This window comes from Zootoca vivipara, chromosome 2 (assembly GCF_963506605.1).
Source record: "Zootoca vivipara chromosome 2, rZooViv1.1, whole genome shotgun sequence".
Lineage (NCBI taxonomy): Eukaryota > Metazoa > Chordata > Lepidosauria > Squamata > Lacertidae > Zootoca > Zootoca vivipara.
This window is the reverse complement of record NC_083277.1, coordinates 111,107,641-111,120,549: the sequence shown is the minus strand read 5'-3', so window position 1 is coordinate 111,120,549 and position 12,909 is coordinate 111,107,641. Positions and strand designations below refer to the sequence as shown.

Here is a 12,909-nt window from a genome sequence, read left to right as displayed (position 1 = left end):
CCATAGTCGTTCATTTCTCCCTGCGGGCAGGGCAAGTAGTTAATAGTATGTACAGATGGGTTACAAGCCTTGTCGAGTCAGGGCCTCCTCTGTTTTTAACTATTCTTAGTGAATGGGTGTGGAGTTTGACACATGCTCATGCTCTCCAGCCACAGAAATGAGACACTTTGCCTACAAGTTTAAGACCTCCCGTCCTAAGCTGTCAAAATGTGCTTCAGACAATGCGCTCAGTCCTGCTTTGAAAGTCCTACCTCCATACTTCACCATAAAATGCTCTTCTTGCCCTAGCAAAAATCAACAACAAAAACCTTGATATTTTTAAAAATCACATACAGTAAGTACTTTTCATGTAGAATTACTTTTTCTTTTTACAGTAACATATTTGTAAGACTACAAATTGGGGCAGGAGTATTAAAGCTTTCTTTTTATGGGTATGTTATGACATTTGTGAAAGATTACCATTGGCTGAGGCCAAGAAGAATCTAGAACCTTTTAACCAGTAACTGTTTTTCAGTTGCTGAGGACTGCCAAGTTCTATATCTGTGCAATGCATCTAAGCCCCTGTAAACACAAAAATGTCTTAAAAGGTATGGGGGAGCCTGTGGCTCTCTTGATGTTGTTCAACTATGGCTCCCATCAACACCAGGCAGCATGGGCAACATTTAAGGATGAAGAGAGTTGTAGATCAACAACTTTAGGAAGGTCACAAGCCGTGCCCCACCATCTGTGCTTTAAAATATGGGCCACATGATTTAATTTGCAGGAAATAAAAGATGAAAAGGGATCATGGATACACTTCTTTCAGGAAGGCTGCCATAATTTACCTCTCAATGACAATATATCTGTTAATAACCTTACACTGTTTGGTTTTCTGTGGTTATGTTGCTTCACTTGAAATCCAACAAAAAGGAAAGGCAGAATGCTCTTTGAATGCAACCAAGAATGACCCACTAACAAATACCTCAGGATAAATGGTGTACTCTAGGCAGCACTCTAGGCAAATCATAAAATAAGTATATACTTGAGAACTGTATGCAAGTGTGACACGTATGAAGATTATTTGTGGGGCATAGGAATTTGTTCATTCCCCCCCCCCAAAAAATATATAGTCCGGCCCCCCACAAGATCTGAGGGACAGCCTGCTGCTGAAAGTTTGCTGACCCCTGCTTTGGACCTTCCTATTTTGCTAGATTAGAATATATATGACTGCCTCTTTAAACTCCATGTAACTTTAAAAAGAAGGTGGTGATAACCCTAAACTACACGATCTTGTGCCAACTGGCTGCTGGGGAACAGGGCTAATCTAGCCAAGGAGTTTAGGGAAAGCCAGAAACAGAAACCAAATCTGATTAAAAAGGACATTTCAGAAAGCAACAAACACAGCTGCCATTTCCCGGCCACTTCCTGCAAGGTTGGGGGAGGGAGCAGAGGAAAGAGGGCTATTTGCATCAAGATGCTGTAAGCAGGGGAAGAGACAGCTCTGGGCTCCCACTCACCTTCAGTCACCTGGGATTCCCTATGCCCACACCCCACCACCACACATACACAAAGGGCTCTCTCAGCCCTAACCATCATCCAGCCAAATCACATTTGCAGCCTCCCTCATGGTAAGACCTTGGCCTCTCTACTTCCGAATTACATGGAAGACTGCCATCAGAAATTGCCCCATACCACCTACATACAAATAACACTTCCTGTACACATGCTAAACCTCCAGTATCAGAAACTATCTTTGCAGTAACTAGAAACTCCTTCTGGTGCCCAATATGAAAACTAGAGCAGACCCAAATTTCGGAGCCATAATCCCCGATTATAATTTCCATCCACAAAGCATAATTCCTGGGTTTTCTTCCACAGACTTGTCAAAAAGGCATTTCTGTCTCCAAACACCAGCCCTGTTCAGGATATTAATGACTTGTGTATGTGCTAATAAGATTCCCAGGTATCTGCATCCTTGTTTACAAACCATTCTCCCCAAGCGGCATCACCGAATTTAGATATACCTAAAGGGAAGCTAGGATTCCCGGGTCACGTCCCTACTCCCAAGAAGGGAGCGACCTCTTCTCCTCGATCTAGTCTAGTGGAATCCTTAGCGAAGCCCACAGATCCCAACTTTCCACAGCCTTATCTCCCTAGACTCAAGGACCTGCAGCCCTCCTCGCCGCCATGGAAGAAGAGCTGGAGCGCAGGGAGCGGCCGCGCAAAACTGGCCGCCACTCTCTCCAGGCCAACTAAGGGCACCCGACTAAACGCTCAGGTCGTCTTTCCCCCAACTTCCAAGCGGAGTTAAAACACAACCAATTCCCACCTCCTATACACTAAGCCACAGCGAACAACGCCGCCGCCATTCTTCTCCCGGGAGCAAAAACCCAAACGCTTCCAGCCCAAAGGCCAGGCCTTGCCCTTCTTCAGTTCGCCTGCGGAGGTAAGGGAAGCTGCGGCCACGCTCCCCTCGCTCGATGCTGCCTCTATACCGGGACTCGCCAGCCGCCGCCGCCTCCTCCTCCTCCTCCTCCCCCTCGACTACCGCGCCATGCCGAGCTGGGGAAGACGGGAGCCCAGCCACATAAACGTGAGGGCGAGAGCCGGTGCCCCGCGGGGCCTGCTCCCAACTCCAGCCCGTCGTCGTCGTCCCCACACGACTCCTGAGAGAAGTTGGCGCGGCGCTTCGAACACGCGCAGCCCCCGGGAGGCGTTATGTCTTCGGCAACGGGCTTCTCCTCCCGCACCGAAGGAGCCTCTTTTCTCCTCAGGGCTTTTGGGGTGGGTGGGGGGGAGGGGAAGGGGAGGATGAGGAGGCCCCCTGTCTCACCCCAATGCGGGAGGGTTTCGTGTCCTCCCTCACTCCCTGCCTTCCTCTCCTGACTAGGCCTTCGCCCCTCACTTCGGGAGAGCGGAATGAGGGAAACCAACCGCCGCCGGCCGCCCTCCCCCACCTAAGATGAAACTTGCTTCGCTCCCCCCCCCCGCCGCCCTCACAACGACTCGGGCCAAACTTCTCTCAGCTCCCCCTCAGGGGCCACGTCTTTCCCACACACGCACCTTCGCCTGCGCGTGCCCCCCCCCTGCCGTCCGCATTTTGGTTCAGCCCCGCGTAAATCTCTCCCGCTTATCTTCTCTTTTTCCTCACCCCCCACCCCCACCCCTCGCGCGCGCACCTCACACTCAGGACGCCTCACCTGAGGAAGGTGTCAGCCGGCTCTTCACATGGCCCCGCCGCGCTGAGGGAAGGGTCGGACCCCGCGCCGCAGCATGGCCAGCGGGAAAGGCTGGGCGGCGGCGGCCACCGGCTGAGGCTGGTGCGAGGGGAGGAGGGTGGCGCAGGCCGAAGCCGCACCAGGCGAGGCCGTCGTCGTCGTCTCTGGCCAGGAAGCCGAGCTCAGCCAACGAACGAGCGAAGGAGCGAGCGAGCGAGCGCCGGGACGAGCGTCGTAGGCTGCGGCGCCTCGCCGCCGGGTCCTAGCGCCCCGCCGCCACCGCCGTGACCGCCAAGGCTTGACCCGGCAAAGCGCAGCAGCGCCGCCGCCTTCTGAGGAGGGGAAGGGGAGGGGGAGCGACCGGGGTTCCTAGGCGGGGGACCCTCCAAATAAACAAACACGTAACTAGATGCATAAAGGCGTAGCGGGTAAAGTTGGCTGCGGAAGCGAAGGGAAAGCCCCTGCAAAAGGGGTGGGTGGAATTGGAGAAAAAGACCTTCCTCTGCTGACACCGTACAACTCAGCTCTGGGCGAAAGGGATGTCCACGTTTCGTATGGAAGAGGAGGAACCGGGTTCTATTCCCGGCCTCTCCAGTAGGGTTGGGAAGAAGAGCCTCCTGCCTTCGTCTCAAGGGCTGGCCACGTGGAAAAGGGAACAAGCTTGTTTTCTCCTGCTCTTCTGGAGGGTAGGACTCAAACCCGCGACTTCAAGTTGCAAGGAAGGAGAGAGAATACCAGGAAGATCTGTTGGGCAGTGGTACGGCCTCCTTCAGGGGGTTGTGGGCTCTCCTTCCTTGGAGGTTATAAAACCAAGAGGTTGGGTGGCCAAGGGTCATGGATGCTTTAGCTCCAGGGTCTTCCAAATCTACAATTCTGTGAAACCCTGAGGAGAGCCATTGCTACTTGAAGGAGCAAGCAATACCAACCGACCTGGCCTGGCTCAGTATCAGGTTGCTTCCTACTGCTCTTTGAAAATGACTTATCTTTTAAGTCAGGGGTAGCTAACCCATGTTGTTGAGCTGCAATACTAGACCACCCAGGGCAAGGGAGTAAATGGGAAGGGGTGGTGGGAGTTGTAGTCCAGCAACACCTGGAGGGACACAAGTGAGCCGCCCTTGAGCTGAATGTACACCTTATGTTTAAAGAATCCTAGGTACTGTTGCTCACTCCTCATAGAACTACAATTCCCAGCACCCTTAACAAACTACAGTTCCCAGGATTCTTGGGGCGAGTGTGCTTTAAAGGTATGATATGTACACAAGCTTAAGCATTTGTATGCCACCTTTCTGGGCTAGCGTCCTCTCATTCCATGCTAGGGTGGGACAGGAGTGGTTAAGGATAGGCACACTGTACCTGCTCAGAGTGTCTACCTACACAGGTTTGCCATCTGCATTCACATTACAGTGGTACCTCGGTTTATGAACACAATTGGTTCCGGAAGTCTGTTCATAAACTGAAGCGTTCATAAACTGAAGCGAACTTTCCCATTGAAAGTAATGGAAAGTGGATTAATCCGTTCCAGATGGGTCCGCGGCGTTTGTAAACTGAAAATTCGTAAACCGAGGCGTTCATAAACTGAGGTTCCACTGTACTTGGTGAACAACACAGCAGCGGTTGCAATGATTTGCATGTGTGAATGAACCATCACTGGTTAAACGCTACTCATATATATACTTTAAACACAGCAATCTTGGTGCAGAGGCTAGAGGGTTGGCTTTTTCAGAACCCAAACCCGGCCTTGAACTCTAGCTTGGGATTAACCTAATGTGTGCTTTATGGGGATAAAACAGGGAGAAGCCATGTAAACATTGAAGATACAGTTGCAAATCAAACTGTCAAATGTTGGGAAAGCAAATGATGTGCTCCGTTGTGTGATCCAGCTCTGTTTCTCTCTGTTGTTAACTTCACCTGTTCAAGGGCTGCACCCCTGCATTCTGTAAACAAGTTTCAGGGTAAAGCCCTAGTTTGGTGTGGAGTATCTACTGCAGGGGTGGGAGACACCAAGCCCACATTGGTGGACTCCAGCTCCTAGCACGCATGCCCAATGGTCAAGTTTAGTGATAATTGTAGCCCACAGGTTCCTCATTTCTGGTCTAGTTGAGAGGGAGGAGCAGTGATTTTAATTTTTTTGAGCCAGGCATGGTTGATGGAGGGGGACAATGCTAAAACAATGGGGGAGGGAGAGCCCAATTACATGACAATAGTAGCTTCTCATTTTTTAGATGTGGGTATGACTGTGGGTTTTGTGTCAGCATGGACAGTGGCTAGGAAGATGGGAGTAAGGATGCTGTAGTGTAGAAGGTTCATATTGCTGGGCAGGGGTGTTGTTGCTGCTGGAATGGCTTTTACTACCGGTAGGATTGTGGTCACCTAGAGGCAAGTGGCAATAGGCTGAGTTAATGCCTACCAACAGTAAAGAAAGATTCCTTCATTCGAAGGAGCAACAAGACTAAAAGGAAGATGGTTGATACTTATCAAATTAGAAGAATGACCCAGCTCCTTGTTTCGCCCATGGACGGCAACAAAGTGAGATTAATTAATTAATTAAATTTACTGTCCACCTTTCCTTGATACCAATACCAGGGCAGGTTACAATCCAAAATAAATTACAACAACCAAGTCAATTAAAAAGCAAATTCATCAAAATACAAAACAGGTGCAGCTATTAAAAAAACAACACCCCAGTGAAAACTAAAATGATCACCCACCAAAGAGTTAAGATAATTAAGATACTTGAGCAAACAAATACTGTGCTGTGAATTGAGACAATAGGAATTTCAGCACCTGTTGTACTTGTGAGGAGGACATTCCACAGACCATGGAGAAGGTTCCACCTCATGCCAGGGCTGAGCAAACCTCACCTGCCAAAAGGCACATGGGAAAGAGCCTCCTTAAAGCACAGATGGGGGGGTCGCAAGGGAAGGCATGCTTTTCGATGTCATTGCACAGAAATAAATGGGAGGCTCTCTTGTGGGAGGGTAAAGGGAAAGCCAGAGAGAGCCCAGGATGAGAACCTTTGACTGCTAAGAGACCTATTTTGGGGGTCATTGTGGAAATATAGAAACGGGTGTTAAACAACTTGTCAGACAAAAGGCAAGATGGAAGTATAGTGACAGGTGAGGGGTGTTCATATAAAAAAACCGATGGAGGAAACAAATGCCACAGGATAGGTCTTTTGATGCCAGGAGGATGAAGGTGTAGTTACCAAGTTACAGGGGTCAGCACCCTGAGTCCAAAAAACAATGAGGAAGAACTTCTGTAGGCTGGTGATGGAGCACTCTACTACATATTATTAGTTCTTTGGGCTGACTCTTCAGCTCAGGAGTTATAGCATTATCTTCTGCTGCCCTATAAGCGCCATCTCTGGATGTGACCAAGGGAAAAAAGTTTATGTGCCAGTCTCCCCTAAAATGTACACTCACCATGGGCTTGGGAGTTCCGTTAGCATATATTTGTCTCAGCACACTTTTCTAAAAGTGAATGAGAGATTATTTGTTCCACTCTTCTCACTACACTTGTGGTTATATGATGTTCCTCATGCTTTTTTCTTTTTAATGTGCCTTTGCGGCTTTGTGTGCCCTCTGACATTTTAGTTAGTCCTAATAAAGGCAAGTGACTTTATTTTAGATGAACATTTTATACTGGTGAAAAATGACATGTATCAAACTGTAGCTGTGGGAAAGACATATAGGGGAAGGTGTCTAAATTTCGTGCTACGAAAGGTCAAGTCTCGCAACCTTGTGCAATTTCCTCCAATGTGTTTTTTGTTTTTCTTTCTTTTCTTTTTTGGCTGCTTATATCCCCTTAGTGCTTCAACCTTTTGAAAAGAGTGTGTGTGTGTGTGTGTGTGTGCTGCTTTAAAGCAAATGATGGGAGCTAAACTTCCCCTACTGAGTTCCAAGTTACTGAAGTCTTGATAGCCCCAATTGCAATTTTGTGGGCGGTTGCTTCACTTCGTGCCGTGGCGCTCTGATCTGTATAGTTCTAGGATTAACACAATTCACAGGCTGAAGTGCTAGCAAATCTTTCAGGGCTGGTATACTCTGAACAGCTTCTGACAAGCCCGCACAACGGAAGACATGTATGCTGGGCCTTCAAAGCTGCGGTGCTCTCCCCTGTGCAGATACGTTCCACTCCCTGCCAGCTCTGGCGTTGCAGCACTCGTGGTTATTAGGAGACTGGAGCTGCCGGAGCCCTGCCAGCTTCTCCTTCTCTGAGATGCAGAGGCCAGCATCAACAGAACCCAAAAATTACATCCCTTGTGACTGCAGGACAAGCTGAGCCAGAGGACAGGGGGGAAAGACACCGGAGGGCAGATGGAGGACACAGGGAGAACACAAACACACACAGTACCACAAACAACAGAAGAGATTGGTAGAAAAAATATATACATCCATGTGCTCTCACCCTGCCCAGAAAGGGCAATAGGGAAATCCAGAATTTATAGGGAACACAGATCAGATATTAGGGGGGGAGGGGAGGAATGGGACAGAACAAACCTTCCTCAGTTCCCAATTAGCTCCATTCTGTGCTGAATCCAGGCAGCTGAGTCAGCCAGACGCAGCAAAACAACTCATCATTGTTATCTAGCCTCAGCTCAGCCTCCCACCTCAAAGCGTTGGAAGCCAGTCATTAATTAATCATTGTTTAGGGGTTTGGCTGTGCTCTGCCGATGGAGAAACTGAGGCACAGATATGCTGCGGTACGGCCCCGGCGCTCTCATCAAGGTCTCACGCCGTCAGCAAAAGGAGGGAGACTCCAGGGTCACAGCGCTGCCTGCTGCTCCCTCTTATCACAGGCTCACAGTAGCTCTGCAGGCTTTGCTGAAATCAGTGCCAGTATTTGCAGCCCACTCAAGGCTGGGTGCAAGCCTTTATGGAGAGATCCTTTACCTGCAAATGTACCGCCCCCTCCACCCACCAAGCAACTTCCACGAGGCTTTTAAAACAGCCTTTGCCAACTTGTGCCTTCCAGATGTTTTGGAAGAAAACTCACATCAACCCCAGCGATCGCAGCTTAATAGAATCCTACCACATAGGTCCTGGGGCCTGGACTGTATCCATAGACTGATGTCAATGGTTAGTCAAATGAAACATTTGCTGAAGAACGCAAAACATCACATTTCTTGGGGCTGGAGAACTGAAAGAAGAGCCCCCTCATTATTCTTTTTCTTAAACACACACACACACTATCATTCTGTTCCCCGCTTCCACAAAACACAAAGGTGTTAAAAATGTATTTTCCACTCCAATAAGGAATCCAAGCTCTCAAAATCGTAATCCACTAGCAGTAAGTTAAAGGAATCAACACTTCTTTTTATTAATCTGGACTATACCTGCATCTATACCCTTATGTACTATACTGCCCTATGTATTCTGAACTGAGAGCGAAATACATTTGTGAACTATTGTGTAAGATGCCTGATATGGATGATTGAGTGAATCACATATTTGCTGTCTGGATCCAGTAAGTTCATGAGTTGCAAGATTTGCGGTTGCAGCCCCAAAACTGAGAACGTTCATCAATATGGTGGACTGTAAAGACTGATCGGTAATGTAATATAGAAACTTATTTTTGTAGGTTTGAAATTTAATTTATATATGTATAACTTGGTTATCACTGTATTTTAACAGTGTCTCTATGCATATTCTATGCACAGCATGCATATAATGTTGTTGTTTAGTCGTGTCCGACTCTTCGTGACGCCATGGACCAGAGCACGCCAGGCATATAATACCCCCCTTTTTTTGGTTGCAATGACCAGGATGGTCGCAACAACAAATAACCTTTGACTTGATACCCTACATTCCCCACCCCAAACATGCAATGCAATGCAATCTCATTCATCTATTAAAGGTAAACCCCATTGAGTTCAATGGTCATCTGCCTCACAAAGAGGTAGCAATGCTTCTGAATACCAGTGGCTAGAAAACACAAGAGTGGAAGAGTGCTCCTGTGCTCAGATCCTGCTTCCGGGTTTCCACAAAGGCATCTGTAAGAACAGGATTCTGGACTAGGTGGACCATTGGCTTGATCCACCAGGCTCTTCTAATGTTCTTATAAGCCCCCGCCCTTAATGCTGACCAAGTGGTGGCAGACGGTGGCTTCAGTTATGAGGAAAAGACACTCTATGCGCACACAAACGTGCCTCTCTCTTTTTATTTCATCTATTTCGGGACAGCCATGCTGTTGAAAATAAAGGTCAACAGCACAAAAAAATCTCAGCTTTGAGGCTTAAAATACGATAACTTACAGGCCAAGTCTTTCGGACAGACATGCAATTATTTTGTTTTGACAGGAATGTTCTCCAGAGGTGCGGCACATTCTGGAGTCTTGGTGCTAACAGCAAACAACACAACGTACCCTCAGTCATTCAGACATCACACAGAGACAAGGGTACTGTCCTTGTAGGAGGAACACCGAGCCAGCGCCCAGTTCCTAGCTGCATAGGGTTCCAGTGACCTTGTGGGTGGGAAAACAAGGGATATCCAGCCATTTTAGGAATGCACGCCTACATGATGTCACCATCCAAATACTTCCTCTCCCATGCAGTTAATGTAGTTCTAGCCGTGAAAACACAGTGGCTCATCTTCCAGCCTGGGGCCATTCAACACTTGCCGCTAATAATCCCAGTCTGCCCAGCACCTCCAGAACCAGACTCCCTGCAGGGGGTGCTGGGATGAACCAGACAGGCCCATTAAATCAAAAGCAGCCAGCACTCAGATCCCTTTTAACCCAATGAGCGAAGCAAGAGAAATTTGCCCGTCTCCTTTGCTGGAGGCAAAAGTAGGTTATGGAGTGAGTTGCAGAAATCTTCCTGCGTTCTCTAGCGTAGAGTGGGGGATGGAACAGATCTGAGAGGCAGGCAGGCTGGCAGGCTGGCTGGCTGGCAGAGGGAAACACAAAACAGATGCAGGAGAAAACCCCATTGCTCCCCCCCCCACAAATATATGCCTGTCCATGCTGTGACTCAAAAGTGTGACAGTGTTTGGATGGAGACGAGATGCCTGTTTGCCAACACTTGTCTGTGACAACATATTTAGATCTGTACAAAAACGGTGTTTATCTTACCTTTTCCTGCTAGATTCAATAGATCGCCCTGTAGGTTGCCAGTTCCAGAAAGAATTATCGGTGAACAAGTGAATAATTGCTTCACAACTCGCAAGCCATTCTTTCCCAGTGCCCTCCTGGGGATAATAATACTGGCCTACCATGCAGGACTGTTTTAAGGATTGCTGAGAACCAGGCAATATATGCAGTAGGTGAGAGTACTGAACCCTGGGTTCTAATCCTTAGCCATCAAGTTCGTTGGCTAAACTTGGGCTAAATTTCTATCTAACTGACCTTACATGGTTGCTGTGGTGGTAAAATGGGTTACCTTCATGCACAATACCACAACATTTTAGAGGGAAGGCAGGATGCAAATGAGATAAATTTAAGCTGAAATAAAAAACACTGAGGACGCATCGTTTCTTCTCCAGAAAGGATACTTGTAATCTCCTCGCTTTGCTTTATTTTGTTGCCACTCTAGATTCCATCAGATCTGTATCCAGGAATCCTAAACTTATTTGCAGTCTCTCTCTGGAATACCTGATCTCAAGAAAAACACCTGGTTCACCACATACATTTCCATGTGGCAAAGACATGGTCCTTGCACAGAGAAGGTCACAGGCTAAAAGCTGCGTGTCTACTTTGCTCAAGAGCAGGACGTGGAAGGAAGGGCTCTGGGTTTTTTTTTCTACCTGGAAATGCAGAAACAGTGTAGGGCAGCAAAATATTGCAAGTGCACACCCCAAAGCAGCCACCGTACCAGTGATTATGATGGGCTGCAGTGCAGATCCTCCCAAGGGTCAACCAACCCATCCTTCTACATGAACACTGGTGCGGACACAACCTATAGAGGAAGTGGAACAAAGGTGAGGGGAAGAAGCAATTTAGAGGAATAAGGGAAAACCCAGGGGTTTGAGACTATGGATCAAAATCCAAGCAGGGAATTAATGCCAGAAGAAAGGATTAAACTTGTGCAGACCAGCTACCTAACTGCCGAGTCCTTCCTGGAAGCTCCAGATTTTGGACATCAAGAGGCTCAGCGTTTCTAACATGGGTAACCTAACAGGTTGCCCTCATCTTTTTGTGCCTCCATCTTTTCTATCACCCACAGAGCTGCACACCTATTTCTAAGCATTGAGAGACAAGAGCCCTTTTCACCAGGGCCAGCCATTTCTTTTCCTGCCCGCAGACGTTGTAAACCGGGCCCCTGAATAATTCATAATCACCATTATGCCATGACGTGGTAGTAAAAAGGCAAAGGAAGCAGCAACTTCACTGAAGCTAAGCAAGCCTGAGCTCTGGTCTGTGTCCTAGTGGCCTTGAGCTCCATTGTGGAGGCAAATTTTTGCATGCTGCTTCATAAGAACTGGGAAGGCTTCTTCCACAGGGCTAATTGTGGTTTGTCCTCATGTGGTTGGTCCTATATGTTCAGTGCCATCCTGGCTGAAAGACACTCAGATCACATGGATCAAGGATGGCTAACCTACGGCTGTTGTGGGACAACAACTTCCATCCTCTTAAACCATTGGCCATTTCAACTTGGGCTGATGGAAGCTGGAACCCAAGATCATCTGGAGGAAAAGCACAGATCAACCACGTTCCAGACATAAACAATCCCTACTGGTACACATGTTCCTCAAGAAGTGAGCTGAGAGTGTGAAATTGAATGAGCCATCACAGAACTCGCTGCAGAATATTTCTGCAGGGAGCTCCATTCAGCTTTGAGACATCAAAGCCCTCTGTTGGGCATATGTCAGAGGATGGGGCATCACATGGCTCAGTCGGTAGAGCATGCGAATCTGAATCTCAGAGTCGTGGGTTCGAGCCCCACGTTGGGCAAGAGATTCCTGCGTTGCAGGGGGTTGGAGTAGATGACCCCTCATGGTCCCTTCCAACTCTACAGTTCTATGATTCTATGTAGGACTGAGCTGCAGGGCTGCACTACAGGCCCTGCTCCCAATGTTGTATGGTGTCGCTACTCCTGACCCTAATGACTGCACTTTAAGTGCAGACACCTGCAAAGGATAGTCCCACTCGCATAAACCTGTAAAACATAGACTTGCCATGCATTCTGGAACCCAGCATGAAATCCAGAACATATGAAAACCTAAGTGTCTATGTGTGTAGGCTTTGCTTTCTGTGCTTTTCCATGGCATCTGTAGCTGATATGTGGGTGCTGAGTGGGTGCTGCAGGCCATTGCAGGGCAGGAAGGCTCTGCAGCTTCGTTCCATGCTTGAAGGAGGTCAGTATGTTAAGTCACAAGCGACGAGAAATCAAGCAACGTTGCATGCATGTGTGAGCCAGCCTCCCTACCCACAATAATATGTTGGGGCAGACTGCAATTTCTTGTAACGGTGGAGAAAGGGGGCCACTCTTCAGAGGAAAGTGCTACAAAATGCACACAGAACACTGAATCTGACAGCTGCTTAGATCTCCTCCCCTCCTCTCTGCAACATAAAACAAATTGGGACATCAGGAAAATCCAGATGTATGGCAGCCCAAGTCGGCAGTGCCGTTTTCCCATAGAAATAGCTCAAGAATTGCATTTTTTAAAAGCGATTTTGCCCAAAAACCTTAACAACTTTTCTGTCTGAATTTTCACTGTTTGAAATATGACTAGACAAGACACAGCATGCTTCCTCTGGCTGCTGAGAGAGCAGA

The 12,909-nt window shown here is 48.0% G+C and overlaps 1 protein-coding gene across 5 annotated transcripts in view; it reads right to left on the bottom strand.

Moving 5' to 3' along the window:
- The window catches only part of BAZ2A (bromodomain adjacent to zinc finger domain 2A), a 66,296-nt gene that overhangs the window by 44,129 nt on the left and 9,258 nt on the right, over nucleotides 1-12,909 (bottom strand). Inside the window, exon 1 of one of the 5 annotated variants that reach the window (XM_035103546.2) lies at nucleotides 3,180-3,404. The exons of 3 other annotated variants lie outside the window; for them this stretch is intronic. The gene's annotated coding sequence lies outside the window, so the exon portion shown is untranslated. Of the gene's footprint in view, nucleotides 1-2,812; nucleotides 2,914-3,179; nucleotides 3,405-12,909 lie in introns of those variants that run through there. One more of the 5 variants, XM_035103577.2, reaches the window with a different exon arrangement.